The following is a 9,517-nucleotide window of genomic DNA, read 5'->3' on the forward strand; positions in this document are numbered from 1 at the left end:
GACAGAGATACATTTGGGCTACAACCAAAGAGCAATTAAGCTCGTACAGAGGTAAAGAAAATGATTCTTTAGACCGACCTATATTAGAGGCCAAGGTACGGTCGGAACTAATGAAACTGAGCACAACATCCACCCCGGGCCCCGATGGGATCACGAATAAAACGCTCAGGAATTTAGACGACAAATCTATCACAGTCCTCACCGAATATATGAACAAGTGTTGGGAAAAAGGTAAAATACCCAAGCAATGGAAAACAGCAACAATCATAATAATTCCCAAGCCAGGCACGAAATTAGATCTTGATAACCTTAGGCCCATTTCCCTGACATCTGCATAGGAGAGTTATTAGTGCATGTCATCCTCACTCGCCTGTCAAATTATATGAAAGACAATGAGCTCTTTCCCCATACGATGATAGGCTTCAGTGCAAAACTGTCTACACAGGACATTATGCTTAGGATTAAGCATCAAATAATTGATTCGGGTCTGAATACACACGACACAAAGGTCATAGTTGGCCTAAATCTTAAAAGGGCATTCGATAATACATCACATAAAGCTTTACTTGCCAATCTTTGAGCGTTAGGGGTAGGAAAAAGAGTATACGATTATGTACAAGACTTTTTAACTGACCGGACTGCGAAATTAATACTAGACGAAGCAGAATCCCAAGAGTTTCATCTGAGCAGAAGAGGTACACCGCAAGGCTCAGTCATATCCCCTTTTTTTTCAACGTGGCCATGATAGGTCTCCCTACCACACTGAAGGAAATTCCAAGACTACACCATAGCCTCTATGCAGATGACATTACCTTATGGGTAGCAGAGGGTAGTGACGGATACATAGAGGAAGCTTTACAAACCACTGCGAATATTGTAGAAGAATATGCCACCCATACAGGATTACAATGTTCACCGCAAAAATCAGAACTTATTTTCTATAACCGGACATGTAGGGGTCGAAAAAGTATCCAGGAAAAACCTAACATTAAAGTCTTTGTTGGAGATACGCAAATACCTACAATCGAAAGCATAAGAATTCGGGGACTCTTTATCATCTCGAACGGGCATAACGGAGAGGCGATTAGATTACTTGAAACCTGTGCGCAGCAAATTATGCGTCTACTTAAATGAATTGCAAACCGGCACTATGGTATGAAGGAAAATAGATAAGACTGGTACAGGCTTTTGTCATCAGTCGTATTGTATATGTGATTCCGTACCTCAGACTGCAAGTGGCCGAGAGAGAAAGGATTGACAGAATCATTAGACGAGTTTTCAAACAGTCGATCAGACTTCCAATAACTACCCCTAATGAGAAATCACTTCAATTAGGGCTTCACAACACATCAGAAGAGCTTACACATGCTCAAAGAATCGCTCAATATGAAAAGCTAACGTAGAGTAAAACAGGCACAGCCATACTAAAGGAACTGGGTATAAACTACGCAAATCAATTTGGCGCCAAAAAGGATATCCCGTATGAGATCAGGAAATGTTTAGTAATCTTATCGTTTTCAAAAACCATGCACCCCGACCGACCATCACAAGGCAAGGAGAGCTGAAAGAGCGAAAAATATACATAACGTAAAAGATTTCCCGGAAACAACATACGTAGACGCGGCCAAATACAAAGGAAATAACAACATGACTATAGCAGTAGTGGACTACAAAGGAAATCATAAGGTCAGCGGCTCGGTGAGAACGAGCTTTGCAGATGAGGCGGAGGAAGCAGCTATTGCAATGGCCATAGCATACACCTCGACTTCACTAATTGTTAGCTACTCGCAGACGGCTGTGAGAAACTCTGAAACGAGGGCGAATATCCCAAATACCTTTAAGAATATTAGCTGGATGCAAAGACCAACGAACAATAGATATAGTCTGGGCACCCACTCACTCCTCCTTATCCGGCAATGAGGCTGCACACCAGACAGCTCGAGGACTTACAGACCGAGTCTATGAATTGCCCTGCTCGAGCGGGGAGGAAGATGAGAGATTTGAGCGGATGACCACTTAAAGAGATATTACACAGTATTACAGGCTAAGCAGGAAATTTTATCCTCCCGCACACTCGTCGTTGAACAAAGGACATGTGGTGGCGTGGCGCCTACTCCAGACACATATCTTTCCTAGTTCGGTAACAATGCACCGCTGCTCGCCGGAACTTCATTTGGGCAAGTGTAAATTTTGCCACAACAGGGTGGACTTGAGCCACATTTTATGGGCATGCCCGCAGGCCCCCATGAGAGACGAATTTCCAGACGGTAATGGATGGGATACGGCGCTCCTCAGCTCTGACTCTCAATTACAAGGCGGCCTAATACGGCAGGTCGAAGACACCGCCAGGGCCCATGGGATCATAGCCGTCGTCTAGGTTCGGTCCTCCCTTCTCCTCTCGCACCTGAGATGGGGAGGAGGATCTGTCTGCTAATTAAATAAAGTTTGTTCATCATCATCATGCACTAAGACAATCAAGAGCGTCCTCTATCCGTTGCCGGGGATGCAAGTTTTTTTTTATAACTTTGTTAGGATTTCCGTAGTTTGAACAGAAGCGCTAGCTGTTATCCTTCTTCCTGACGAGCCTAACGGGCGAAGCCCAAGAAATTAAAGAAGGTTCAATGATGTCTCGGGCAAGCATCTTGTCGACTTCTTGCTGGATCTCGTGTCACTCGGTGGAGAAAACCCGATAGTGTCGCCGGTGCACTGTATTTGCATCGCCGGTGTTGATCCGATGCTTTGCGACGGTCGTTTGACCTAGGGGTCAGTCATGGAGATCAAAGACGGCTTATACAACGCAAGAAGGCCACGAAGCGCAGATTCATTCTCGGCCGAAAGATCAGAGGCAATCATTTTAGTAATGCAGTCTAGTGTACTGCCCGACTGAATGCTGGCAGATGACGGTGTATCCTCTGTTAAAGCGGAGATGCGGTAGTCGCCAGCCGGGGCAAGGGTTGCAAGGGACATCCCTCATGGCAGCACTTCAGAGCGAAGGCCAAAGTTCAGAATAGGGAGACATACCACGTTGTCCTTCATTGTGATGATGGTGTGGGGAATGCAACATTGCGCCAACACAGGACGATATTATTAGGTGACATGACATGATCACCGTCAGCCACAGGTGGATCAGAAGAGACATCGATATACGTCACATCTCGACAAGATAGGCAAACCAATTCGGTGGAGCATAGCTTTGGCGGAGCAGGATCAGGAAGGTCAAGGGCGTGTGGTAGGACGAGCTTAACACCAGCAGAACAGTAAATTAGGGCGGAATGCTCCTACAGAAAATTGAATCCCAAAATAATGTCATATGGGCAGTGGGTCCGTACGTGAAACAGAACAGTACTAGGACGTCCAGCAACAGTGACGTGGGCGACACACATCCCAGTAACCGTTGGTGTTGCACCATCAGCTACTCGGACTACAGTGATCAGAGCAGAAGTGAGCACTTTCTTGAGTCGAGCACAAAGGCTAGAGCTCATGACTGGCGTGTGAGCGCCGGTGTCAATGAGTGCTGCTACAGAAGTACTGTCATCAATTACTTTAATCAAAATGTTGTGTCCTGGCATTGTGTGTAGATAAATTTCGGGTTGGGTCGTCAAAGCAGGCTCACCTCCAAGAGCTGCGCCTATTCATTTTCCGAGGACTGGCGGTAGGAGGGTGAGGAAGAGGGATGTCGGTTAGTTGAGCAGGACATGTGTCCAGACGGCGACGGGGAGTAGTTTAGTTGAGCAATCCTGGATGGCGAAGCATTGTCTTGTTCCACGTGGATCGGTATCTGAGAACCAGGGGATGGGCGTCGGGTGTTTGCATAATGCGACCATGGCTGCCAATTCCAGGAAGTGTGGCAATGACGTGAATTATGGCCGACTCGTTCACAGTTGAAGCAAAGCGGCCTGCCATCAGAAGTTTGCCATTCTGCCGAGTCCCGGTAACGTGGGCGGTTGTTCGCACCGCGGGACATATTAGATGTAGTGGGCAGTCGGTAGTTAGGTCGGTCAACGGAGCATAGCGTCTGAAGTCCGGCGTTGGCCAGTTCCTGGCGCACAATACTCTTCATCTAAGAAATCGTGGCGCGAGTGCTGTCGAGGGCCTGAACATGGTCAGACAGTGAAGATGCTGCCTCGATTTCGTGGCCCACGATGCACACGATATTGTCGGAAGCAGCAGTTGCTGGTGGCAAACAAGCGCCTTCGCAGGTAGATGTTGCAGCCGTGTTGGCAAGACGCGAAAAGTAGGGAGTGATACGATCTTTCGCTTCTTCGAAGCACTGGCATTCATTAATAACGTCGGCCATGGTAGACGAGTTTCGATACACGAGGAGAGTGAAGGCGTCATCGGCAATTCCTTTGAGGGATTGCGCGATCTTTTCAGATTCCGGCATGTTGTCATCAACCTTCAGGCAGAGGGCTAGCAAATGTTGTACGTATGTAACGTACGACTTAGTGTAGGACTAGAGTCAGCACGCTAGTTATTTCTGCGCATTACGACGACGCCCAATGGGCTTGCCAAAGAGATCGATGAGTTTCTGTTTACAGATGCCCCAACTTGTTATCTCTTTCTCGTGGTTGGAAAATCAAATTTTAGTGGTGTCATAAAGGTAGAAATAACATTGGCCAATAAGCATCGGATCCCAGTTGAACAGAGCGCTCACGCGTTCATACAGCTGACGCCATTCCTCCACGCCAGTGCTGTCACTGCCCTAAAAGATGCCTCGATCATGCGGTTGGGTAAGGACACCCGCAGGTCACGGGTTCGAATACAGGCTGCAGCGGCTGCATTTCCGATGTAGGCGGAAATGTTGTAGGCCTGTGTGCTCAGATTTGGGTGCACGTTAAAGAACCCGAGGTGGTCAAAATTTCGGGAGCTCTCCACTATGGCGTCTCTCATAATCATATGGTGGATTAGGAACGTTAAAATTCACTTCAGCGGTTGGGTAAGGACGACGGTGTGGTCAGTAGCGGCTAAATGCAGTGCTGTTGGTTGCTGCGTAGTTGGACGAAGCGCGGTTGGGGTAGTCTCCGAAGAATCATCGTTCTCGTCTTGATCAGGCATCGCGGATTCAGTCAAGGGACGTCCATTGCGGGGAATTGTCGTGGATGTTGACTGTGGGAACACTCGCACTCTTCACCAGAATGTTAGGGGGAGAAGGCATCTTAAAAACATATTTACATTAGATAAACAGGCAAGCATAAATAATGGAGCCCACTCTGCACGAGCTTGCACTAAACATCGTCCTCTTTCCTATTATGTTCACCTGGAGCGCCCCGTAGCAATATATTGTCAATGTCTGTTATCGCAGCTAATCGGTATATGTTGACTGACGTTGGTGTGTAAAAGACACGCACGATGGTCTTGTGTGGCACGGTCCCCCTAGCGAGACAGTGGATTTTAGAGAACAATGACGAAGAATGCGTTTTCCAGTCCAGCTTTCCTTGAAAGCATTCCTTATCTATCGCAAGTTGTTCTTACATTTTTTTCTTGTTGCACCAAGACACCGGGGGAGGTGTGGGACCGAAATCCTGTATCATGCTCCACACTCCCAGTAGCAGCCGTTCCGCTATCACTGATGCACTGATTGGAACTCCTGTGCATGTCTTCACAAGTCCGTTACCAAGCCACACACAGAGCTCACGCCATAGAAAGAGTCCTCTCCAAGACATCGCTTACCTATGACCAATGCCAGCCGACAACGGGTACTACGAGGCGCTGTTCTTCCCACTGGTTTTATCAAGGAACGTCCAAAGAGCTGTGGCACGTAACGGCATACCACCACTCGAGGTATGCGGGCGTGTGCCACGTGTGTCTGGAGAAAAGCGTTTGACGTCGCACGTGATGGCACCTTGACATTATCACAGCGAACGCTGCCATGAGATAAAAACTCGGGTGATGCCCGATGCCGTAGTTGTCTGCCGCGGCTGCCAGCGTTCATAACCACTATCACAGAAATTAGAAAAATACCTAGTATCTTGGCCATAATGGGGCTCTAACCCAGGTCCATTCGTGCCAGCCCAGTATTCTACCAGTGAGCCAAACCGGTGCTTGGGACTTGTCAAACTTGCCTTACACAGGCTTGATGTCAAGAAAGGAAACACGTTATTATGAGTAACAAAGCGGTTCAGAACACCGAAAGAACTACCAGGCGTCACACAGTTTTTCATGGCGTATCTTACTCTCCACTGTTAGAACTGGTCAAAACTACGCAATGATATTATTATCCTGATCTCTTGTTTCATCTACCTTGCCTTGCGTGCTAACCTTTTCCTCAGCACCGTACGATGTAGTGCGTGTAATGCACGTGTGATCGTCGCTAGTCATTTATGCATCCGTTTCTTAGGCGAAAGAAGAAAGAACTGCTCCTGGTAAGCAAACTCTAAGTCTAATTAAAATATATTGCGCATGGTGCCATTACGTATTACGTATTATTGTATTTCTGTACAGTGAGTTTGGAATTTCTCAATGAATGAATCAAACAGCTGACCAACTACTGAGACACTCACTGAGCCTGTCTATGGTGGGCTTAGGTTCAGGCGATGCATGTAAGCTATCATATTCTGCTATTTAAATTTTACTAAAGCCTGATTTGAATGTTATCAATATTTTCCTAAAATACAACACTACTCATTATTTGCTGGAAACGGGCTACTATCATAGCTGGAAATTGGCTTCTCTTAGTTAAAGTAATTGTTACTTCCTCCATCTTCTGAATTTTTTATATGCAGACTCATATCTCCTCCCAATGTTACAACGCACTTTACGATAGGAGGTATGTGCGTATTGATTATTTCTTCACCAATAATATATTTGTATGCACTGTATTCCGTGAAAGTTATCACTAATTAAAACTATGGCATATCTCCAGTTCTTTACCTCTCGTTGTACTTACTTAAATGATTGTGAATATGATTCATTGTTCCAGGCATAGTAGTGGCTTTTATTAATGCTGATCAAGCCAAAAGAGAAGCATGAATCACGCTGCTCTTGTTCTGTGTAGTTTATCTGGTATAACCATAAATGCCCACTTGTGTTGAACACCTGCGTATAAGTAAAAAATACCGCCAAAATTGCACTCATCGGGGAATGTTTTACAGCGCGACAAGTTAGAACCGACGGAGAAAGGACACAGCGCTTAACTCTCGACTGAAATTTATTTGAAAAAAGAAAGGACATATACTGCGCCCCTTCTCTGTCCGTTCTAACCTGTTGCGCCATAAAATATTCTACGATGAACATCCGCCAACTTGCCCAACTCGCGATTCTGCTTCAGAAAATCACACTCACGACCAGGTAGCTTAGTTTCCCATCAACTATGCCAATATCGCATGACGAATAGCGTGGTATACTGAGCAGTCTTGGCCTGGCCTCACTAATCTATACGCCTGAAAATTGATTCTTGGGCATGGCAGCCTAGATTTGCTAAATCAAGTTGAAGTGCACGAAGGTAATAGCAAAATTATCAAGCTACGCAATCTGCTTAGGCGAAGTGTCATAACTTCCTTGGATGACCTTCCATAAGCAATATATATTGTGAGCATTATTTATGAGTCCAATCTTTTCATCTGTACATACCCATCATCCCCTGTCTTGTTTAGGTTGTGGGACACATACTTGAAACTATAAAGAGGAGTCTTGAGGGTACTTGACGCCATCTTACAAGTGGTGGAGAGTGCTGCACGGTTTCTGCGTCCTTTCGCGATCTCAGATATCCACAGCCTCTTTTAGAACACATCCGTGGACCTCCATTCAGGCGGCCGCTTAAACAACCTGTGTTCGGTAATGTCACAAGCCGACCAGCCCAGCGCGCCAGGTTCGCCACCGCTTCCACCGCCTAGAAACCGTTCTCACCTGGTCATCAGCCCTCAAAAGGATCCTCCGCTGGTCGTAGGGCTTCCTGATGAGGACGTGGAAGACTGGCTCGAGGAGTATGACCGCGTGAGTGCCATCAACAGCTGGGATGAGCCTGTGAAACTCACCCAAGTTGCATTCTACTTGTGCGGCGTCGCAAAAACGTGGTACCACGCCAAAGATTTTCCGACATGGCCCGCCTTTACACGCCAGCTCCGCCAGATTTTCGCCAACCCGCCAGTGCGCTCGGATATTGTCAAGAGGTGGCTTGGTGCACGTGTTCTACACCCCGGCAAGTCTTACACTTCTTACATCGACGATGTTCTCGCCTTTTGCCGCCGCATCGACAACTATATGGCGGAAAACGACCGTGTGCGCGACCTGCTAAAAGGCATTGTGACTGCTGATTTTAATGCGCTTGTGGTGCAGAACCCCCAAACCGTAGCCGATGTTATCGCTACCTGTCAGCGCCTTGAGGAGCTTCAGACCACTCGGGTGCAACCTGATATGTCTGATCTGAGCTTAAGTCATGATACAACAGAGTTGCGTGCATTGAGCCGCTCTATCATCTGCGAGGAACTTTATGCACAAGCTTTGCCTCGCCACCTCGATATCCGAACGACGCCACCTGCTACTAATTTACGCGACGTCGTGAGGGAGGAACTGGCCTTGATCACTGGTACACCAGTTCTGAGTTCACATCCCGTGCCCATTCCAAGTTATGCTCACGTTGCTGCAACAACACAGGTGCCCCAGCAAAGCCTGGCCTTGATGACAGTCACACCTGTTCCGAGCTCATATCCTGTGGCCAAGCCAACATATGCTCAGGTTGCTGCTAGGACACCTTGTTACGTATTCGGCGGCTGGACGACAGCCGGCCCAGGAAAGAGACGACTCAAGCAGTGCCAGGAAGACAATCCCAGTTAATTCACCTTGCGGCGCGTTTTTAAGCGCTACGCAGCCAATCGCAGGTTGGCACGAAAGAAAAGAAAACAGCAAGATAACAGCAATCGGGCAATGTTATCAGAAAGCCCCGACGTAGAAAGAGGGCGAGCACTGCAAACGTTACAACTCGGCCAAAGCTACCCCTAGCGGAAGGCGTTCAAGAGGATGACGCTTCATGAACGGCTGGAGGTGGTAACAGGTAGCCAACACGTCCTCTCAAAGTTGACGAGATACAAAGTGATGTCACTGCCAGCCTTGAAAGGTTGCATGTATCCTCGCATATCGAAACTGTCATTGCGTTCAAGGTTATGCAGTTGCATCTCTTTTAACTTCAGTTCTACTTCTCGTTCTTTGAGCTTTTCCGAGACTGCCCTCCAACACTCCTCGACTTCGTCGTCGTTTGCTCCGCATTTGGATATCGCTTCGATAATTGCAGGCTTCCGCATAGACTTCTGTACAGGGATACCGAGCTCTTCAGCTAGCAGCACTAGGTTGGGTTTCGTTAACGACGTGAGGATCATGACTGCAGTTAACAAGTGCTACCCTGATATGTACTACTATTTAGCAAAGTCAACAACAAATACAAAAGAACCTCGACTACCAAGTAAATGCTGCTAATGCTCCCAATGAAGTCAAGCAAGCCGTGCTCTCACCAAACCGGACGCCAAGGCCGCCTTCGACGTGCGCTCCATACCGCCGCCACCGCTGCCACCAGCTGTTACGTATT

This window comes from Rhipicephalus microplus, chromosome 8, assembly GCF_043290135.1.
Source record: "Rhipicephalus microplus isolate Deutch F79 chromosome 8, USDA_Rmic, whole genome shotgun sequence".
NCBI classification, from domain to species: Eukaryota; Metazoa; Arthropoda; class Arachnida; order Ixodida; family Ixodidae; genus Rhipicephalus; species Rhipicephalus microplus.